We start from the raw sequence: 7420 nt of genomic DNA, 5'->3' as shown, positions 1-7420 counted from the left end.
TGGAACCAGGCTAACTTACACCAGAGGAGGTGGTGAGGGATTGAAATAAAACCAGCATTTAAAGCAGAAACCTGATTTTCTCATAGAGATGGATCCTTCAAGGCCTCTGTGGAGGAATTTCCACAGACTTCAGCACACAAGGAGAGCTTAGAGGAGCAGACCCCTGAACCTAGGTCAAAGCAATGAACGATACCCAGTTCTGCTGCAAGCGACATAAATCAGTCACATTCATTCCAAACTAGGCCCTGCAGCATGACCCTTAGCCAACCTTTCAGTGAACCTGAGATATGGTTTTCAAATTTGTAATGAAACCTGAAACTAAGTGATTTTCACCTGGTTCTGGCTTTCACAGAAAACATTTCACAGCAAGCTTTATTCCCTAGGTGTGATCCCCTAATTTCTTTGTTAAATTCAACCAGTTCTTTGAACCAGGAGAGCCATGGAATAACCTGAAGACAATTACCTGAAATACATTAAATTCTGTGTAAGAATATGAGGTCATCAAGGTGGACGTGTTCCATGGGGTTCCCTGAGGAATTTTCAAGACGTTTCATTTCAAAACCATGTGTCTCAAAAAAATTAAAAGGATAAAACCTACATTAAAATTTTCTGCAGGAGTTTCCAGAACCACTAGCACCACCAAGTTGTTTCCTGGGGCAGGAAGCCACAAGAGAAGATAAAAGTAGACAGTGCAGCAATCAACAAACACAAAAGCTAGTCTCATCAGAATGGTGTTGGTCTGTAGAGATTTCCTTATCATTGGAATACAAAAGTCTAGAATAGGTTCTGTGGCATTAACTTGGGAAGCTCTACTTCAGATTACCTGCTAGTAAAGACTTCCTGAAGGCCTTTCCTGAAGAAGTTCTGAAAGGTCCTGTCTAGCCGAAACATCTCAAATATGTTGCATAGATCTAATATGGATGTACTTGCTACCACATCACGTCTTTAAACACCTAAATGACTCAAGACATACAGTGCTAAACTAAGCAAAAATTCTGCTGCTGTAGCAATCAATATACAGACTGATAAGAATGCAACTCAGAAAAATTAATCAGCAGAGATGCTCAAGAGCTCCCAAGGCTTTGCGTCCCTCTTGCTCTGCAAAGATTTGTTCAGTGAGGACAACATAATCTACCACCCTTTGAACCAAGAACCCACATGTGTTTTCTTTCACATTCAATTTCTAGTCAGGTAGCATTGCCTCACATTTGATAATACTCTTGCTATAAAGGATACAAACCCATGATTTACTCTGCGAAAAGCATAGCTCTATCTGAAAATAGTCTAGGAAGGATATAGCGTCATACCTAACACTACATTAAATGCAAACTGAGAACCTGATATATTTTAGGAAAATTCAGCACACTCTAGACTAATAAACATTTTACAATATTATTGCACATGTTCATTTCACTTTGTACAAATAATCATTCCCTTCACATCTAATAAGTCTGCTTGACACATTTGTGGCCTTATAAAAACACCTTCAAGGGCCTTGTTTGGAGGCATTGATCATTTATTTATACAAAGCTCAAAGACAATGACTAATGATTTTGATGGTATAAAAGTCTTCAACTGTGATCTTTGTCTTGCTGTTTGTTGTCTCAAAACTGTAAAATTATTTAAAGGAGATTTTATTTTAATGAATGAAAAATGGCTTTTTTTTTTTCCTCTGGCAGCAGCATCAAATCAATCAAGGCAAAGACCGAAGCTGATTGCCTGCATTTCTAGGGCTGGAAATAGAGTGCACTCACAACTCTGAATCCTTGTTTGCAGTTTGTTCTGCCTACACAATTACTAGAGGTGCCAGTGGCTAGCAAAGCATTGACTGAAAATTAGGCTTCCAGCTCTCACTCATGGGGATTTTTGGGGTAGACTTCACTCACTCTCCAGATACAGGGCTTGAACTGACCTCACCATAAATCAGAGATAACTAGTGTTGATGAATGAGATGAGTACCATAAGCCTGAATGTGCTTGTAAAGCTGAGCACCCCAAAGCCGGTGCCCCTTCCTCATCTCTCTCCTAATTGTGCTACCCACCTTCATTCTTGCCTCTCAGAGCAAAACTTGGCTGCCCATCTCTGGCTGGCTAGATCCACAAGGAACGTGAATGTAAGCAATTCTGTACACACTCATGAAATCACTTGAATTTTGAGTGGTAAGTACATTTAATCTGCAGTGACGACTACTCTACAGCATGCTATGACACAGCAGTCCTGTGCTGACAGAAGGAAACAGTCACCAAACATTGCATTGCTTTTTTTTTTAATCAAGCTACTAAAATGACAACATTTTCATTAAACTCATGATAGCTGATCTATGCCCCAGAGTTAACCAAAAGCAGAACTTCCACTCGTTATGACCTCAGATACATGTAAATTCAAATGAGGTGCCAGGGAAATATGATAGAAATAGGAGAATTATAAGCACTTACGTAACAATACAAGCATTCTGAAACTTGGTTTACAATTAAAATGGATACATAATTAACTGTACTTTACTGGGCCCAGATTATGTTCAAAGCACGCTGAAGTAGATTAGCAGATTTACAGAAACACATGTTAACCGGTTGTACAAGAGCAGGTTTCCCCCCAAGCCAACTCTCCATCATGCTTTGTTGCCACTGCTTTTAACAACGCATGATACCCTACAGCACAATACAAAAACTAAATGCCAGAAAATTTTTAAAAAGTGCTAATCTTGGAAGATCTCTGAAAATATCCTCTCTTGGCCCTAGGCTAACTCAGTTTTTCCTTCCTCCTAGCCCTAGAGTAGACCTAGCCCACTGCCCCAGGTACATCTCTGAGGGTTAGAGTTGCACCACCTCAAAATGAGGTTAACAGTTGGGAAGATGACTCTCTTTATAAAGATGCTCCTGTGGATAGCCTGAGGGCTGCATGTGCAGTTCACCTGAGTTGTATTCAGGTTTTCTTTGCCAAAAAGCACCAGCTGGGACCACTCCAGGGGTGCATCAGACCCCTTCAAGGTGATGCTTCCCAAGGATCTTTTCCCCTCAAAACCTCCTCCTCTCACTGTGCTCTTGCAAAAATTCACAAGCTCATTCTAGCAGGCAGATCTGCAGCTCTTAAGGATCTGCTCTCACCGTGTGTATTCAGTCTTTCTTTTTTGTGCTTGCACCCACTTTCATTTCTATTGGAAATTTACCAGAAAACGTACAAAACCCTTAAACCACATTAAAACCCATTAAACCTGAGTTTAATTTAGTCTTAAATGTTAGCTCCATTTTCTTACCACTATTTCTGTCTGCAATCTGTCTTCATCAGACACTAATTAATAAGCAGACACAGCTTTGGAAAAACTGCCTTTAATCTTAGGAAAGTGTAAATACTCGTAGTTACTAATGCAAAGTCTCACTACACAATTCATCAGTAGATTGGAACATATAATTTCCCTTTATAACAGCTTACTGATTTAGAGGACTAAAAGCACAGGTGAAGCTGAAAAGAAATATTACCTTAGAAGTTTAAAGCATTTTGCTTTATTTTTTCCTCTCTGCAGTGCCAAAGCAGTTGTATTTTCCTAAGATGTTTTCATTTTTTTCTCAGGCGATGGGATTAGATCCTTCAGTGATTTACACCAAGAGCCTTTGCTTGAAGTCAGGGTTTGTTACTCCTGATTTACAATGGTGAAAGTCATTTGGGGATTAACCCTGTCCAGAGCTGTGTACAGAAAGGGGGGTCTGTGACAACTAGGAGGTAAAATATTGCTCTCCAAATTATATTTTTAATGATCGCTTCCTTTCATAATGATGCAAGATTATATACTGACTGTGAAGAGCTATTTATATGCCATGACTAAGATACGTTTTCATCAAACATTTTTTTCTCATGCCTAGAACTAATTTGTGTTTGATTAAAGGTTTTCTATGCATTTACAGGAAAAGATTATTCAAAGCTGAATTGCTTTTCTCAACAAAACAAAACACAAAGTTTGTGAGTATTGCCAAAATAGTGGGTTTAAATACATCCCTTTTTTACTTTGAGCATCAGAGTGGGGATTTCTTAATCAATGCCACGGTGGCAAGCACAGACACGCTTGTGGCTGGGCTAGGGCAAAGCAGTGGCCCAGCAGCAGATGACAAGTGGGGATCTCTCATACAATTCCAACCTTAACCTGGACCAGAAATTGTCATCTGTGGGGTACAGTGAGAACCACAGATCTATAGCACATATATGGAAAAATATTTAAGTATATACGCCTGACTGTCAAAATACAGCAAGAAGTTTTCACGAATCATTTCTGGTGTGCCTTGAAGACCTACAGTGGTGGTCATTCCATCTCTTCCCCAGGCAAGCTGTTCTGACAGGTACTAACTGTACTCTGCTTTGGTTTCTTTTGCATTTTCTTGGCAAAACAATCTGTGCTGGTTTATCTAACCATATCTGATTGGCTGTAGAGCCTGGAACAGTTTCTTTCTTCCTTCAAAATGACAAAGATTCATGGAGCTAAATTGTGTTCATCTGGCCAGGCCATCGAGAAAGCATTGGTTTACTCTTCCACCAAAAGCAGATTGATAAATTGTAGACTCCTGTATGCAAACAGGCTTAGATGAGCTGAGGGTAAATCCCAAATTGCTCTCGCGCACACTGCCTTCAGAGGCCTTGTACCTGGCCATGCTCTGGGGCTCTGGTCCAGCTGCTTTCCATCACTTTCCCCAAGAAACTGGGGAAAATGGGATTCATCCCAACTGATTCCAACCACTCAAAACAGAGAGGCCTAATCCAAACTTATCCCTCGAAATAGACATTGGAGAGAAATACGTCCCACCCAGCAAGCTTGTTACTTACTCTTGGATAATAAGGATCACCCTGCAGAGGTGCAGTTGCTCCCACTGACTATATGGAAAATCTATATTAACCAAAACCATATGTCTCCAATTAAGATGTCTCTAAATATACATGAGACCACTGCAAACCCTCCTGTGCCTCAGTTCTTCAGGCAACTGAATCTCCATGAAGACCAAAAAGGTTTAGAAAAGCAAAACATCCAACACAGCAATGCATCCAAAGCCTAAAGGACAACACGTGATGGTGGGTCCACACAAAAACCCAAGATGTAGACAAGTCCCATCATTTCTCCACCTCCTGCCTTTCCACTCCTTTTCTCTCTTTCTGCTATCTCTATCATCACTCCTGCATTATGCTGAAGAAAGTCACAACACATCAAGCACATGGGGAAGAATTCCCTGCAGCAGCATTAGAAAAAATAGTGAGGGGGGGAACTCCTCTGAAAAACGTTTTAGTTATTAAGACACTTGGATTTTTCAGCATAAATAAATTTATTCATGAGAGCACTTAAGACAAGTTCTAAGGTTAACAAACACTGCACTATGCAACTCACAGCTGTGACAAATATTTAAGAAATCTGATACAGCATGCCTAAAAATTATTCATTTGCAGGCCTCGTTGCTTTTGAAGATCAACTGTTTTATTTGTAATTTTTGACATTTTCTTTCTTTTCCTGTTTGGCCTGTGAATTTGAAAGGGTTGTAAACACGTACTCCAGCTCTCTGCCTGAGGCGCTGGGCTGTTGTCAGAATGCCAAAAAGGAAAAGGAAGCCGATAGGTCCTTTGGTACATACCGATATGAAGGGCTTGTAAAGATAGTATTTGTTTGTTTTTTTTGATCTGACTTTGAATCTGGCTGCAGTACCTACCCTTCAGGGAAAAGCAACTTTTAAATAAATGCTTCAAGATTGTGCAAACATTTCAGTAGTTTCGGAGTCCTAGCGTTCTGGGTCAGGGAAGGAAGAAAATACATGTCAGTCAATAGAGATGGAAATGATTTAAAAAAATGGTTAGACCTACACTCATAATTTTTCCTGGGCTGGGTGAAGGGTTCTTTTGGCCGCTGCATCGTATGCCGCTTCACTCTTGTGCGTTTTGGCCAGCCAATAAAATGCACTGTGGATTTCCTATATGTGCACGCACACGCTTAGAAACAGATTAAAAACGCACTGTTCCTTCAAATTCATTACCCTTCAGCACCATGAAGATTTGCTACAGTTGCTTGAAGAAATACAAGCTTGCTAGCTTTTCTGTTTGTCCTCTGATGACTTCAGAAGGCTGTATCCCTCCACCTCTTCATTTAATGACCACATTCCTGTATTATTATTTTTTTTTTTCAGAAGCACTATTACTAGCCAACACTCAAGGAGCCCAGCAGTGCAGAGTGATGCACAGGGCTGCATGAGCTGTTCCCTCTCACTTCAGGAGCTGATAAGCTGGAGTCCCAAGGAGCAGGAGGAGGAACAGAGGCAGAAGGAAATGAGATGCCTCATTCAAGGATGTGGACAAACCAGTGCTAGATCTACAAATGTAAGACACATCTCCCAACTCTTTATCACAGCTGAGTAAATCTCATTTGCCTGTTGTATTTCTTCTCACTAATTCCTGCATATTTCAGCAAATTGCTGGGGTGTGTTGATCCCTGTTGGCAGCCCCCACACATGAACATACTGGAGGTTTGGGCAACGAAGGGAGAGAAAGACAGGACTGTTTGTGCATCCAGAGCATTTTTCCCTGGCTGGGACTTGCCAGTCCCATGAGCCCAACACTGACCACAAAATTCAAAGCAGTCCAGGTTGTTCCACCACTGCTGGACCACCAGGCCAGCTCTGTGGTGTGCTCCTCCAAGGGAATCTTTCCACCCAGTAAAAACTTCAGGCCGTTATTCCTTGGATGTTTAGCAGCACGCTGCTGTCACATTTTCATGGCAATAGCAGCCTACAGAAGATGAGATCCCAAGTGGAGACAGTAATGAGGCTGTTAGCATTTGTGGCACAAGATGGAGTAGGATTTTGTTATCTGGCATCTCGAAGGTAACACGTCCTCTCCTTGGCCTGTAAGTGCCCCATGGAAAGCATCACTCCACTTCCACCCCCCTCATCTCCAGTGCCTGCACATCCATCCCACCAGTGGCTGGGGTTTGGGGGAATTTGTCTCCAAATGGGAACCAGATTGGAAAACGGATTAGCAGGAATAAGATAAAGAATTAAACCCAATCAGCAGGCGACCGCATTTTTAAAAGGCACAGATGCACGCGATTAGCTTGCGGCATGTGTTCAAGTCAGATCTCAACATCAGAGATGGGCTGGGAGAAAACCTCAAATCTCCCAAGAGCCCATTGGGGGCCCAGAGCCATGCCTGGGAAGCAAAGGGATTCTGACAGCATTTTGACTCCCTGTACTCCCACCCGTCCCCTGGTGAGGAGAGGGCATCGCTCACCGCCCGCTCACAGCAGCTGGCAATCATTTCCATGCCCCCACCATGGGTTGCAGGATGCGTGATGAAGTGGAGAGGTTTGAACAAAGTTGAACTCAATATCATAGTGCCTGAATATTCCCAGGCTGTGTTTGGGAGGAGTGAGGGAGAGAAGCTGCTTTTTTTTTTTTTTTTT

The sequence above is a fragment of the Meleagris gallopavo genome, chromosome 10 (genome assembly GCF_000146605.3).
Source record: "Meleagris gallopavo isolate NT-WF06-2002-E0010 breed Aviagen turkey brand Nicholas breeding stock chromosome 10, Turkey_5.1, whole genome shotgun sequence".
Classification (NCBI taxonomy): Eukaryota; Metazoa; Chordata; class Aves; order Galliformes; family Phasianidae; genus Meleagris; species Meleagris gallopavo.
Note: the sequence above shows the minus strand (reverse complement) of the source record.